A 12,641-nucleotide genomic window follows, 5' to 3' on the forward strand; every position below is an offset into this window, starting at 1 on the left:
TATTGTTACATGCCACCCACCTCTGAGTGATGTGAGATTCTAAGCGTTCCAAGTGCTTACTGAGGGTTCAGGTTTCCTTCAAAAATTGGGCACAGCAGAAACCGTGGTGTCTTTATGATATATGGTTTTATTTACACACATATATATACACACAACCTGCACCTAGCTGGAGGGATTGCAGAGCAATCAGATTCCATGAGATCTGGCTTCCCCCTTAAGGACAACATTGGACTCAAAAGACAGTCACCCTGTGTGTCTCTTTGTTCCAGCCTGTCATCCCCAGCTCTCATGAAGTTCTGCCTCTCCTCCTTCTTGCTGCTAACCAACTCCAAGGACTTCCTCCCTGCCCATGGCATTCAGAGTTGGAACCCTAATATTAGCCTTTGCCTCTGCCCACTAGCACCCAGCAAAGAAAGGGTCCCATTCCACTCCCCTTTGCCTGGCAGTCTTGCCCTCTGATGGTTTCTTTGGTGGGCCATGAAGTGTAGGTAGGTTCCCAAGAGGCAAAACACAGTGATAACAGCAAGAACCTTTATTGAACTACATAACTGGGAAACAGAGGCAAAGCAACTGCTTAGATACATTTCTGAAAGCCTGGGCCACTCCCACTCCCCACGTGATTGGCTGTCAAAACTTCCAAACTGCAAATCACGACTCAAAGTTCGAGGGCCAATGGCAGAGGCCCAAATCTGGAAATGTGATTGAATATGTATCAAATCAGAACACAGGAGCTCAGAATCCTTAGTCCAGACTCAAGCTCAGGCAAACACAGACCACTAAATACGTAACAGGCCAGCCATTTGATCCCCTATATGGACAGCTGCATATTTCTGCATTGCAGGGGGTTGGACCAGAAGATCCTCAGGGTCTCTTCCAACTCTACAATTATCCAGCTAGCTCTGCCAAGCTGGCTTAGCTTGTTAGCATAATTAAATCCAGAGAGTTTCTGTGTTTGGCAACGTTTAATCAAACCTAGATTAATTCTAACTTTTACTAAATCCAGGAATTATGGGGAGGATCTGGCACCCAGAAATTTAGGGAAACATGGCCCCCCACAAACCCATAACAATATTGTGCCATGATACTGCAAGACAACAGAAAAGACTTTTCAGATATTAGCCTCCACATGTTCAGTGACTGCATAGAAGGGAAGTGTGTCCATTGGCCCCACCCCTTCCCCAAACATGTTGATGCTCACTGGCTGTTTCCCTTGGCCTTCAGCAAAGGTTGAAAGGAAGGATTCAATGTGTTTAGGAACCCCTTCAAACCTTCACTTGATGTGCAGAGGTCAGGTAGGACAGAGCCACTTGATTTCCACTCTGCGCCTTCACCAAACTCAGTTGAATACTTGAAGGGTAATTTCTGAAGAGAACTAAATAGCATTCTCACAGGAGCCCGTGCATGGAGGGAGGGAGGGAGGTGAAATAAAGAATTCATTATTGTCCCTAAAAACAGAAAATAGTCCTCCCTGAACTCAATTTGGGGTACCTGTAGCCTATAGTTTCATATTACTTTATGACTTATACTGGCGAGGGAATTAAAAATGAGTCAGAAATGTATCATATTTCATGAGAATGTCCAGTAAACAGTGATTCATGGCATCCAGTAATATATCTACATTGGTCAGGAATACTCACTTTTTGTGAATTTGGACCGCTGAGCTGTAAAATACCACCAAATACATGGTTAAAGAATACTATCCCCTGATATTGGGATTCTGGTTTTTTTTTAACATTGTTTTTTACTTATCTAGCACCTCTTGTACCTTTTATTTCAGAAAGCACTGGAACTTTATTTCAGAAAGCATTGGAACTTTTATTCCTCTCTGTGCATAATCTAAAGAGTGAGGTGAAGGTTAGACAATTTTCATGCTTACAAGTCACATAGTCATTCACACGTTCCTAATACAGTAGCTCAGACAAGTGTAATTGGAAATTTAATAGGTAAGACAGTGTTGCTATTGGTCATAATTGCTGCATGTTCACATTGCCAAAGGAACACTCCAGAAGTGTGGTGTGTGTTCAGAAAAGGGTCACAAAGCAAAGGTGTTCTGAAATCTAGGACATCCATGATTTATTTATTCATTTCATTTGTATCTGTGTCTTCATGAGAGAATGGAAAGTGGCCTACATCAGGTTCCCACATGGCCTCTGTTCAAACACTAACCAGATAGAGCAAGGCTGCTGAATCCTGTGCCTTCAGGCCACGCTCTGGAACCATTGTGCTTTGCAGAGCTACCTTTCTGTTTCTGAATTGTTTTGGATAAAGGAGCAAACCTTTAATACACTTGCAATTCCATTTGCAGAGACATACTTGTAGGAATGGCGACAGAATGCATCCTTTTAGTTTCAAATTGACTGGGTTCATCAAATTGTAGAGCTGAAAGAGATCTTGGAGGTCACTGCAGGATCCCTGATAAATGGTTGTCCCAATTCTTTTTAAATACCTCCAGCAAAGGAGGGCCTAACACTTCCTGAAGCAGCTTGCTCTACTATTGAACTATTGAACAACTCATGCCATTAGGAAGTTTCTCCTATGTTTAGCCAAAGTATGCTTCCCTACAACTTTCACTCATAAGGTTTTATCCAAGTTCAACTCCAAGTAGACTCTAAATTAGCTATGTCCATTATTTTCAGTGGGTCTGCTTTGAGTATGACTCACAGTGGATATAGCCTGTTCTCTGAAGGAACAGAGAACAAGTCTGCGCCATGTGTGACAGCCACTTAGATATTTCAAGCCAACTATCATGTCTCTGCTTAATCTTCTGTTCTCCCTAGGCTAAACATATCTTTCAGCCACTCTTCATATGATCTGGTTTCCATGCCCTTCACAATCCTGGTTACTGTCCTCTGGACATTCTCCAGTATGCCAATGTCCTCCTTAAAACGGAGCACCTAGTACTGGGCACATTGCTCCAAATGCAGCCTGACCAGCTCAGAATACAGTGGAACTATGACTTCTTGTGATCTGGACACTATGCTTTTGTTGATGCAGCCTAAGTCATACCACACATTTAAAGTTGGAAATAGGTCATGTGCACAGAGAAGTGCTTTTCAAGAGCTTTGCTTTGAGTGCAAACTTTCCACACTGAATTGTCTACTGAGAATCCCTACATGTCCAGGTTTTTTTGTGGGGGGTTGTTTGTTCTCAGTTGTACGTTCTGTTTATAAAGAACACCAGTCTGTTTTGTGGCCTCTAGCTATAGTAAAATGAGCATGTGTACTCTTGAACACATTCAGACTTCCCTGCAGCTGTGGATAGGATGGTGGGCAAGTTGACTTTCAGGGCAACTTCTCCACCATTGTTGATTAGCTTCTGAGGAATGCCAATGTTTCTCCTTCTCAATCAGACTGGGGCTCCTTTATCTGTTGCCACCAACAGTTATGATTTAACTTTTCTTTCATGTTCTATAATGGCTAGTAAATTACTGAGTCAGCATCTAAAAGTACATTGCTTGGCCTTTTTATTTTTATATCTGTTACATATTTGAAAGAGGCTATATTTTTTCCAGAGTGTGTGGAAGTAGAATTTACCTGTAGCACTTATGTTGACTAAAGCCATTTTACCTTAAGTACAATGTTTTTAAATCCGGGAGAGCAAAACTCATAAGAGGAACAGGAAATTCCATGAGTTCCATGTGGTGGAGTTTCCAATAAATTTTGCTGACAGGTTCGTGCTCCAGACTCCAGTAGAACAGACAATCTGAAATGCCTTATGATGCTATTATCGGTGCCAGGAGGAGGAATGACACATACACAATAGTAGGGCCTTAGCTTCCTACATTGTATTACCTGGGCAGGTTATGTGTTACATGAACAATGCAGTACTTTCCTAATGGCACATGCTTGCTACCAGGTCACCAAGAGACTATAATTTCAAGGTAGCAGGTTTGAGAGCTCATTCCATTGTGATCTACCAATAGCTTTTCAGAGTCCTAAAAGTTCTCTTGCAGAGTTGTGTATTGTACATGTATGTCATGTGTGTCATCATATTCATTTTAGTCATTGAAACATAGGGCTGTTTCGCCCACCCCATCATATAATTGTAAAATTATTTTATAACTGTTAAAAATTACATTTTATTTGGACACTATGCATGTTGCTTCTCTAACTGTCAAGAGCCCCGGTGGTTGTTGTTGTTGTTGTTGTTGTTGTTGTTGTGTGTGTGTGTGTGTGTATTTAGGCCAATGTATTTCCCCCAGCAGTTATCCCTTAGATATGAGATTGGGAAGACCATAAAGCTATTTATTATTCATTCTAGTAAATGTCATGATTCAGTCGACCTTTGAGAAGCAGCTATAATTAGGAAAATACCATTAATAGGCTTCTCTTGCAACTGCTTCAGCCAAGCTTAGGAATATTGGAAGTTTCCTCAGACCATTGGTCCATCTATCCAGCATCATCTACTGGACAACAGCTCCAAACTGAAGACATACCCAGCCCTACCTAGAGATGAGGAAATTAAACCTGGGATTTTCTGCATCCAAAGCAGATGCTCTACCGCTGAGCTATATGACTCTCACCAATAGTCCTTCCTCATCTATTACCAGCTACCAAGTCTGGTGTCTACATAGTACCAAGGGAGAAGGAACTCCCACTGTTCCACAGGAGCATTCACAGCCCAACTCTGATTAACAGCTGTGCTTTAGCACCCCCTTATTCTCAGTGCTGGAGGTACTAAATGAGCATAAACCCAACATTAAGTGCTTATGAATTTTCAGATGAATACTGAAAGAAACACAGATTTCATACTGTGTTTCTAACTCATAATGATGACTCCAACTACTGTACTCTGGAGCGTGATCAGCATGAACAAGCACTGCTGTATAGTGGTTAGCAGCTGGAGGCCCGTGGGCAAAATGCAGTCCCCACCCCCTGCTGCCAACCAAGAGATGAAAAATTGGGTGGAGAGGTGAACACTGGAGTGCTAGAACTTGGCAGGAGGATCTTTGGGAGAAAGGGAGTTGGAGACCTAGCCTGCCACGACCCCAGCCAAAGTGGCTTTCCAGCAAAAGCAGCTGCTGACCAGGGAATGAAATGGACAAAAATAGTCTATTCATACATTTGTCTTCCTCTAATGAGGTCTTAGAAGAGTTTGTTTCGCAGCAGTAACCACGTGACCCCAGATTATTTAAACTTGGAAAGACATGGATGTTTTCATTAATAAGGGAGAAAATCAGAGGCAGAATTGATGATTCATTGCTAATGTGTTGATCCAGCTGCTCTCAAAGGACTGGAATTGCTTACTGGGATTCCATGTTCAGCTTCGAGCTATGCAGTTCTCAGCCTTGATGTGCTAGATTAACACTGGGGTTTGAAACATTTGAAGAATTCTTATTAAACTCATAATGAATTCTCTCTGCAGCAACAACTCTTCAGCCAAGTCCAGACTGTTCTACAGTTTGCCAATAAAAGGGGAAGGGAGGAACCCTGAGATTATGGTTTCTATAGTGTATTCATCTTTCAACTTTTCCTTCTTCATTTTCCCTCCACTCCATCTGAATAGGCCACAGTAATTCCAAGCTACCATTGGTGTTTCACTCTTATTCAGGGCCTATGCATCCCGTTTGCCACTTGAGGCAAAACACACCCTCCTGCTTCCTAGCCCCATGGCTTATTCAGTGAGACATTTCCAGTTTGGGTCTGTCCTTGCCCTGGGCTGCTAGGCAAAACTGTTTCCTTCCTGGGTAGATCTTGAACCCTTCTCACTTGAGAGCTGTGTGTGCTTCCTGCTGGTCCCCTGCTCAGGGAGCTCTGTAGGTGCAGCATTGCATGAGCTCTCTCTCCTCCTCTTTGTGCCTTGAGCTCTGAAAAAGTTCTTGAAAAATAGGAATTCTAACTCCTACCTATAAGGCATATGTAAGGACTAGCCATAGCAGGGTCATTGCTGGTTGTGCTACTGGGATCGATGGAGCCAGGGCTGCATTTCTGCATGTGTTGCTTCTGTGGATGTGTGCTGTGGATGTGTGTAGGGATATGTGCTGGGTGTGCATGTCCCTGTCATCTTGAGTTCATTGGCTCCCTCATTTGTAGGGGACATGTCCCTGCTTGGTGGGCACTGGCAGTTTCCAGGGCATGGTTGGCCCTAGATATTTTGCTGCATGAAGCAAAGGACAACATGGTACCAACCCCCTTTTTACATACAGAAGTCAACTGGTCTGGTATCTTCCACCACCCCCGAGGGCAGTCAGTTAGCTTAGGTGATGCAGTAGCTGTAGCACACACAGCTCTGCCCGGCAATACATGGAAACAGCAAGGAGAACTCAGAAGGAGCAGATGGTGAGGCTGTCACCACTGTCCTCTCACCACTCCATCACTTGCCGCCTGAGGCAGCCACCTACCAAATGGTAGGGCTGGCCCTCTTTCCAGGGATGCTGGTTTTTTTGTCCACTTGTGTATTTTTCTCCTTCTCCTGGGCTGAGTATGTATTGAATATGGTGGCTATTTTGCCAGTCGGCGTAACAGTGGCATATTTCTGATCCCAACATAGTTTGAATATCAGATTTCTGTCCCCATGTAGAAGTGGGAGGTAGCTCTCTCTGTCCAACTTTTATAACCAGACATGTGCTTTTCTCATAGCTCAAGATGTCTGTCTGGTATTCAGTGCTCTTTAATTAAAAACAAAAAACCAACCCAAAAAAACCCCCAAACTCTTGAAGGAATGAAACAGGCTGCTTCCAAGCTTATCATATTTTACATAATTTATTCTGCTCTGGTTTTTAAAGAATGTAGAACTTTTTGCCATGGGGGAGTAGAATAAGGCACTTGAAGAAGGAGGGAGGTATGGGCAGAGGACTGCAGACAAATTGGTAGCAGCATTAAGCAAGGGGCATCAGTCCCCAAGCAGTCCTTCCTGACATTTCTGGTAGTAAATTGAACTGGTTGCCACTCTTATATCCAGTGCTAGGTATAGAGGGCTCCCAACCATTGGGCCAGATGTCAAAGCGACACTACTCTGCATCCCTAGAAAATCATGTCTGAGTTCTACATTTAAAACCAGAACTTCAGACTATGTGTGACTCTATTCTTTTCTCATGAAGACAGGGAATTTGCTTTCCCTTTAAAACAAACAAAAAACTCAATTGAGGTAGACTTCTAAATTCTGTACTAGCATTCATCCTCAACCAGAATATGAAAGGGAGAATACATTCTACAGTATGCATGTAAGTTCAAAGCTGACTGTGTCCGTGACATGGTGCTGGAGCACTGTATGCACACATATGGGTTCTGGGTGTAGAATTTCTTCACTTTCTACAGAAGGGTGATCTGTATATGGGAGCTTGAAGGGAACAGGAACTAACTATTCAAAGGGCAGTACATCAGTAACACTGTGACCACACCAAACAGGAAGCAATTAGAGGTAAAATGGCAAGGACATCAGTTCTATTTAAAGTTAGAGAGGGCTTTGCAGACTGCGTAACCATTATAACGTGTAAACATTGTAAAAATAATCTCAGCCATGGGGATGAACATTGCTGGATAACAGAACACTATATTAACTGCTGTGTTGATGCTGCTTCCAGTTAAGTCCGGAAAAGCAATGTTTCAGCAGTGTCGAAGATTCTAAATATGGAAGCATCCTAGCAGAAGTTTTTAATAGCTATGAACTAAAATATGAACAGCTTAGTCATACAATGATTATGGATGAAGTGCTATAGCAGCCATAGCTATAAACACTCTGGTGTTTATAGGGCAAATGGTACTCTCAGTGCCTGGGTTCTCTTTCTGTTAGAGAGAATATTAATAAGCTGCTTTAAAGGATTGTTTAACCAGGCTCAACCCTACTTAGCTCCAGCAGGCAGTGGCTACCTAAGCCATTACAACATCCACCTGCTGGTACTTTAAAGGATTGTTATGAAGATGCATTAGAGATACTGTAAACAACCTATTAAGGGCTAGATCAATTATAATAACAAGCAATGCCTACATTGTAACAAAACTTTTTAAAGGTTGGAAGCAAATAGTGCAATCTGCAGACATTAACAGATTCCAACATCTGAACAATACTTAAGAGAATGTAATTTTGCAGTTCCTGCGTAGGCATGGAATGTGCAGCATGGTGGCGTTCTTTATGATCACTCAGTACCCTTCAAACTGCTGTTTCCAAGAGCAAATTCAGTGTCGAATAAGTAGAGCCTAGTCTGCTATCGGAGACCTCACATTTCAGACATATTTTGGGGTCTGATGGTGAACTGGGAATGGAAACATGAAGTATCTGCACAATCCATTCTAATCAGAGATCAGAAAAGCAGGAATATTTTTTCAGCCTCTGAAAAATCTGTTTCACCAACCACTGAAATGAACAGAGATAGTCATATAATCCTAAAGACTTCAAAAGCCTTGAAACAAGAGTTTACTGACTCCATTTTCTCACCCACAAGTTCTCAGACCTCTTTCCATGATGAGAATGTAGATTATAATGAAAGACTAGAAACCGAGAAATAATATCTAACCCCATATCCAATAACAAGAGGATGCTAGCATGCTGAGTACAGATTTCTGCTTTTGTCCCTTAGCAGGCAAGACAGAATTCACAAGTACATTCAAAACATGTGACACATCTTTGCCTAGGGAAAAACATGTAGAGAAGGAATGTTTTATTCTCAATGCTCTTTCCTCCATCAGCTTCCTGATTCTCTCCCCCTCCCCCCCAGCATTACATGCGCTCCATAGTCTCCCAGATTAAGATAACACAGAAAATATAAGGTGCTCATTTACCTCAAAAATGGCACCTTAATGTGTGACGAGGCACAATACAACTGAAGTTAAGCACCTCTCATCCCACTGATATGAATGTTTACTCTGAAATTAATCACATTAAACTTATCGGGACTTGCTCCTAAGTAAGTGTGCATAGGATTATAGCTTTAATCACATGGTTAAATATATAATTGAAACCAACGAACAGAACTATTTTCTACCCTTGACATCAATAGAACTTAAGTAAGTCAATGGACTATGTTCTAACAGATTTGTCATGGCTTGGGCTTCTGTAGGCACCAGTACAACTCATCAGACTGAACTGTTCTACAATTATTTACCTTGGGCATAGACATACCCTGTGAGTATGCCATTCTGGGCTGCTCTCTTATTCAGACTGAGCAGAGAGCATGCTCCTTTTGTATATTTTGTACTGTTCCAACCACATTGTCTATGAAAAAAATGAATTTCAGTCTAGTCTTGGCCTTCTTGGTAATGCCACCCCTTAATGAGTTCAGAGGATCTACAACCTGCCAGAGTGCTTTCATGGCAATGGTACTTGGTTGTAGAATACCTTTCTCCCTCCTCTGCCCAAAGTTTGGCCAATGCTAAGTATCTTTTGGCGAAGACCTATTCTGCCAGGCATTTAAAGTGGGCTCAGAATTCTTAAATAAGTCTTTTACACTATGAGCCAATCGGCAGGTCTCAAGGTTATAGAAAGCACACACATACATATAGCAGTAGATCCTACAGAGCTGAAGTTGGCCCTGCTCTAAAAGGTAAGATTCTGAGCTGTTCAGGACTGTTAATAAAAAACACTCTAGGCAAAGGAGGCAGGGTTAGTATTGTTGGTGTTATACCATGTATTTTGTGCTTTTATACTGTACACCACCCTGTGATCTTTGAATGAAGAGTGGTGTATAAATTTAATAAACAAGCAAACAATTGGAGGGTGTAGGGCTACATTGATCCCCCCTGAAGTGTGTCAGCTGGTCCCCCAGTTGATAAACCAGAGACAAGAAACTATAGTGGGAATGGAAGTCCACTTTGGGAGATGACAGACCACCTGCTAGCTCTTCTTCAAAATGGGCCTCCCATAGAGCTAGTTGCTGACCGGGGCTCAAGGTCTGCAGCTATATGAGCAAGAAAAGATGCACTGTAAAAGTGGCAGCAAGTCACATACCGGGGCAACATAGGGAAGGGACATAAACTACATAGGATTGTACCCAATGTTAGTCAAACTCAAAGAAGACCCACTGAAATTAATGGCCATGACTAAATTAGGCCCATAATTACAATGGTTTTAATCTGAGTAAAATGCACTAGGACTCAACCCACATCTATTTGTCAACACAGGACCAAAAATCTCTACATATCTGTTGTATAAAGGAGACTACCATTATTATTCAAATAAGTTACTGCACAGCTGGGTTTAGAACACTGTAATTCATGGGTGTCACGCTAGACAGAGGGCCCCTGTAACTCTTTATGGCTACAATAAAAGTAAGCAGTTGATAATGAGTTATGAAGACTTACCCCTGGCACCATTTTTCATATTGACTGGAGCGGAGCAGGATGAGGGTACATCTGATGATGAAGGGTATTCCAGTCCACTTAGGCCACAATAATAAATGTGTGAGTCTTTACTGTGCGTCAGGCCTGTTACTCATGCTGCTGCAGACTAATACAGCTACCTCTCTTGAAGTTGCCATCTGCAATATAGGGATAAGAATCCTGACCTACCTTACAAAGTTGCGATAAGAATGTATACAAAACACTTTGAACATTCCAAAGTGTTATATAAATTCTAAATAGGATCATCATCATCATCATCATTATTATTATTATTATTATTATTATTATTATTATTATTATTAGCATCCAAGTGTTGTACCAAAGCCAATGAATAAAGTGAGGGCCAGTTCATTCAAGCCCAGCCACTTATTTTGGGGTCTATTGCTGTTGTCACACTGGAATCTGGTTCTCTAGTGGTAAACCAGTTTTCTGGGTACGCCGCTATGGGCTCACTCTGGTGATCCATTCAAGATTCACTCTGTGCTGGTCCCGGGGGGAGGTTACCGTGGGGCGAGGTCCAGGACCTGAGTCGAGGGTCAGCAGACAGTCCTTCACGGGCGAAGCGGGGTTCGAAGCGAGGAGCCGGGCAAGGACAGGAACTCTGGAGGAATAGGACTGGGTGCTGGCCGAAACAGCTATTCAATGACGTTGCTCCCGCAACCTGGGACAGGGCTGACTGGCCTTTATCTTCTCTGAGGCCCGGGGCGGTCCCGGCCCCCAGGAGACCCGCCTCTCCTGGCCTTAAGGCGAGCACTCCTCCTGGGAGAAACCAGTTCCCTCCGCCTCTGTGCCCTGAGCCTCTGCAGCTCAGGAGAGGCTGGAGGGTTACTGGACCCAGGGGGAGACTCACCTCCCCCTGACAGGGCTGGGAGAGGCGCACCTGTAGGCACTGTGTCCTCAACCCCCTCCGGAGCCAGAGTGGATTCACTTGGTGCCTGTTCCTGAGGATCCGGCACAGGTGCAGGCGCTTCAGAATCAAGGCCCTGCCCCAGTTCAGCCAGCCCTGGAGGCGGGGACTCCTGTGCAGGCTGGGATTCCTCCGGTTCAGCCTCTGAATCGGATTCCCAGGCCATCACACACTCGTGGTGGAGGCTGGTGCCCATTCAGACTTGTAGAACAAAAGGCAGGAAGGTCAACAGTAGGGGGAGATAGCCAATGAAAAATGGAACCAATTAATTCTGACTTTGTCCACTTCTTTATCCCTGCTGAGTTTACAAAGGCAACACTGAGACTAAAGAGGAGGAAGCTGACAGCTAGTTCCATGGACTGGACTGAGTGTAACTAAGGAGACTGGCAGGTGGGGGCTGGCTGAGGGCAGCTTGGTAGGGAAGTGCCCCACTTGTGCTAATGGATGAGACTTCATTCACAAGAAACAAACCTGACACAGGTTGCACCATGGTTCACTGGACCTGCATAACTTGCAGCATCTGAGCTCCATGAGCATTGGGACTGATGCCAACCTCAGCTTGGATAGAAAATTTTAATATAAATTAAGCAGCAAAAGCGCCATCATCTTTACTTCTCTTTGATTTTTTTTTAAAAAGACAATGACTCAAATCCCAAATTGCTTTAGTAACTGCTCTTTCCCCTCACAAATATTATTTGTTAAATTTATATCCCACCCTCCCTCCCAAAGGAGCCCAATACTAACTGCAGCTTATTTTATTGCAAGGATCTTAATTTGTTTCCGTGTACATTATGACATGCACATTTTACAAACATAGTAGGTTTAAAGTCTTCCCCTACTGAATGAAATACAGTGGTTGGCATTTGCATTTGAAAATCCAGTAAATGTTTCCAGATTGCATTCCAACTTGTCTGGTAAAGTTTGCCAGACTGAATATAGTGTATCTTTGTGTGGTGTTAATGTGTTGAGCTTCTGGATTAGAAAATGCTTTCTGACAAATGAGTGCTTTTAGCAGAATGTTTGTGCTATGAAATGAACAAGAGACAAAACAAATCTAGAATTGGTTTTCGCAATCTGATTATTGCTAAGATTATTTCTGTTCTGACTGATGAAGAATTCTGTGTAACTCTCAGACCTGCACACAGGGTTTGTGCCATCAGTTGTACAACCTTGCTTGCTCAATATTTATGAAGAGATAGATGAAACTGCTGTATCCTTAGTCATATTATTATTATTATTATTATTATTATTATTATTATTATTATTCAGGGCTTTTCCCAGCTGGAACTCACTGGAACTCAGTTCTGGCACCTCTCAGGTGGGTGCCATTGCCATTATTCTGACATCTCCTTTTCTAGAAAAATAGCACTGTTGTCATTGTTGTTGTTGTTAATTTATACCCCACCTTTTCCCTGATACAGTGGTACCTCGGGTTACATACGCTTCAGGTTACATACGCT

General features: G+C 42.8%; 1 protein-coding gene and 1 long non-coding RNA gene across 2 annotated transcripts in view; one reads left to right on the plus strand and one right to left on the minus strand.

The window, feature by feature from the left end:
- Positions 1-10,380, minus strand: part of CDC42EP3 (CDC42 effector protein 3) — a 60,983-nt gene extending 50,603 nt beyond the window's left edge. Inside the window, exon 1 of the mRNA XM_081905401.1 lies at positions 10,236-10,380. The gene's annotated coding sequence lies outside the window, so the exon portion shown is untranslated. The remainder of the gene's footprint in view (positions 1-10,235) is intronic.
- LOC309366665 overlaps positions 1-12,641 on the plus strand; it is a 190,367-nt gene that overhangs the window by 120,708 nt on the left and 57,018 nt on the right. The window lies entirely within an intron of this gene.

The sequence above is a fragment of the Podarcis melisellensis genome (genome assembly GCF_964234715.1).
Source record: "Podarcis melisellensis genome assembly, chromosome: 3".
Classification (NCBI taxonomy): Eukaryota; Metazoa; Chordata; class Lepidosauria; order Squamata; family Lacertidae; genus Podarcis; species Podarcis melisellensis.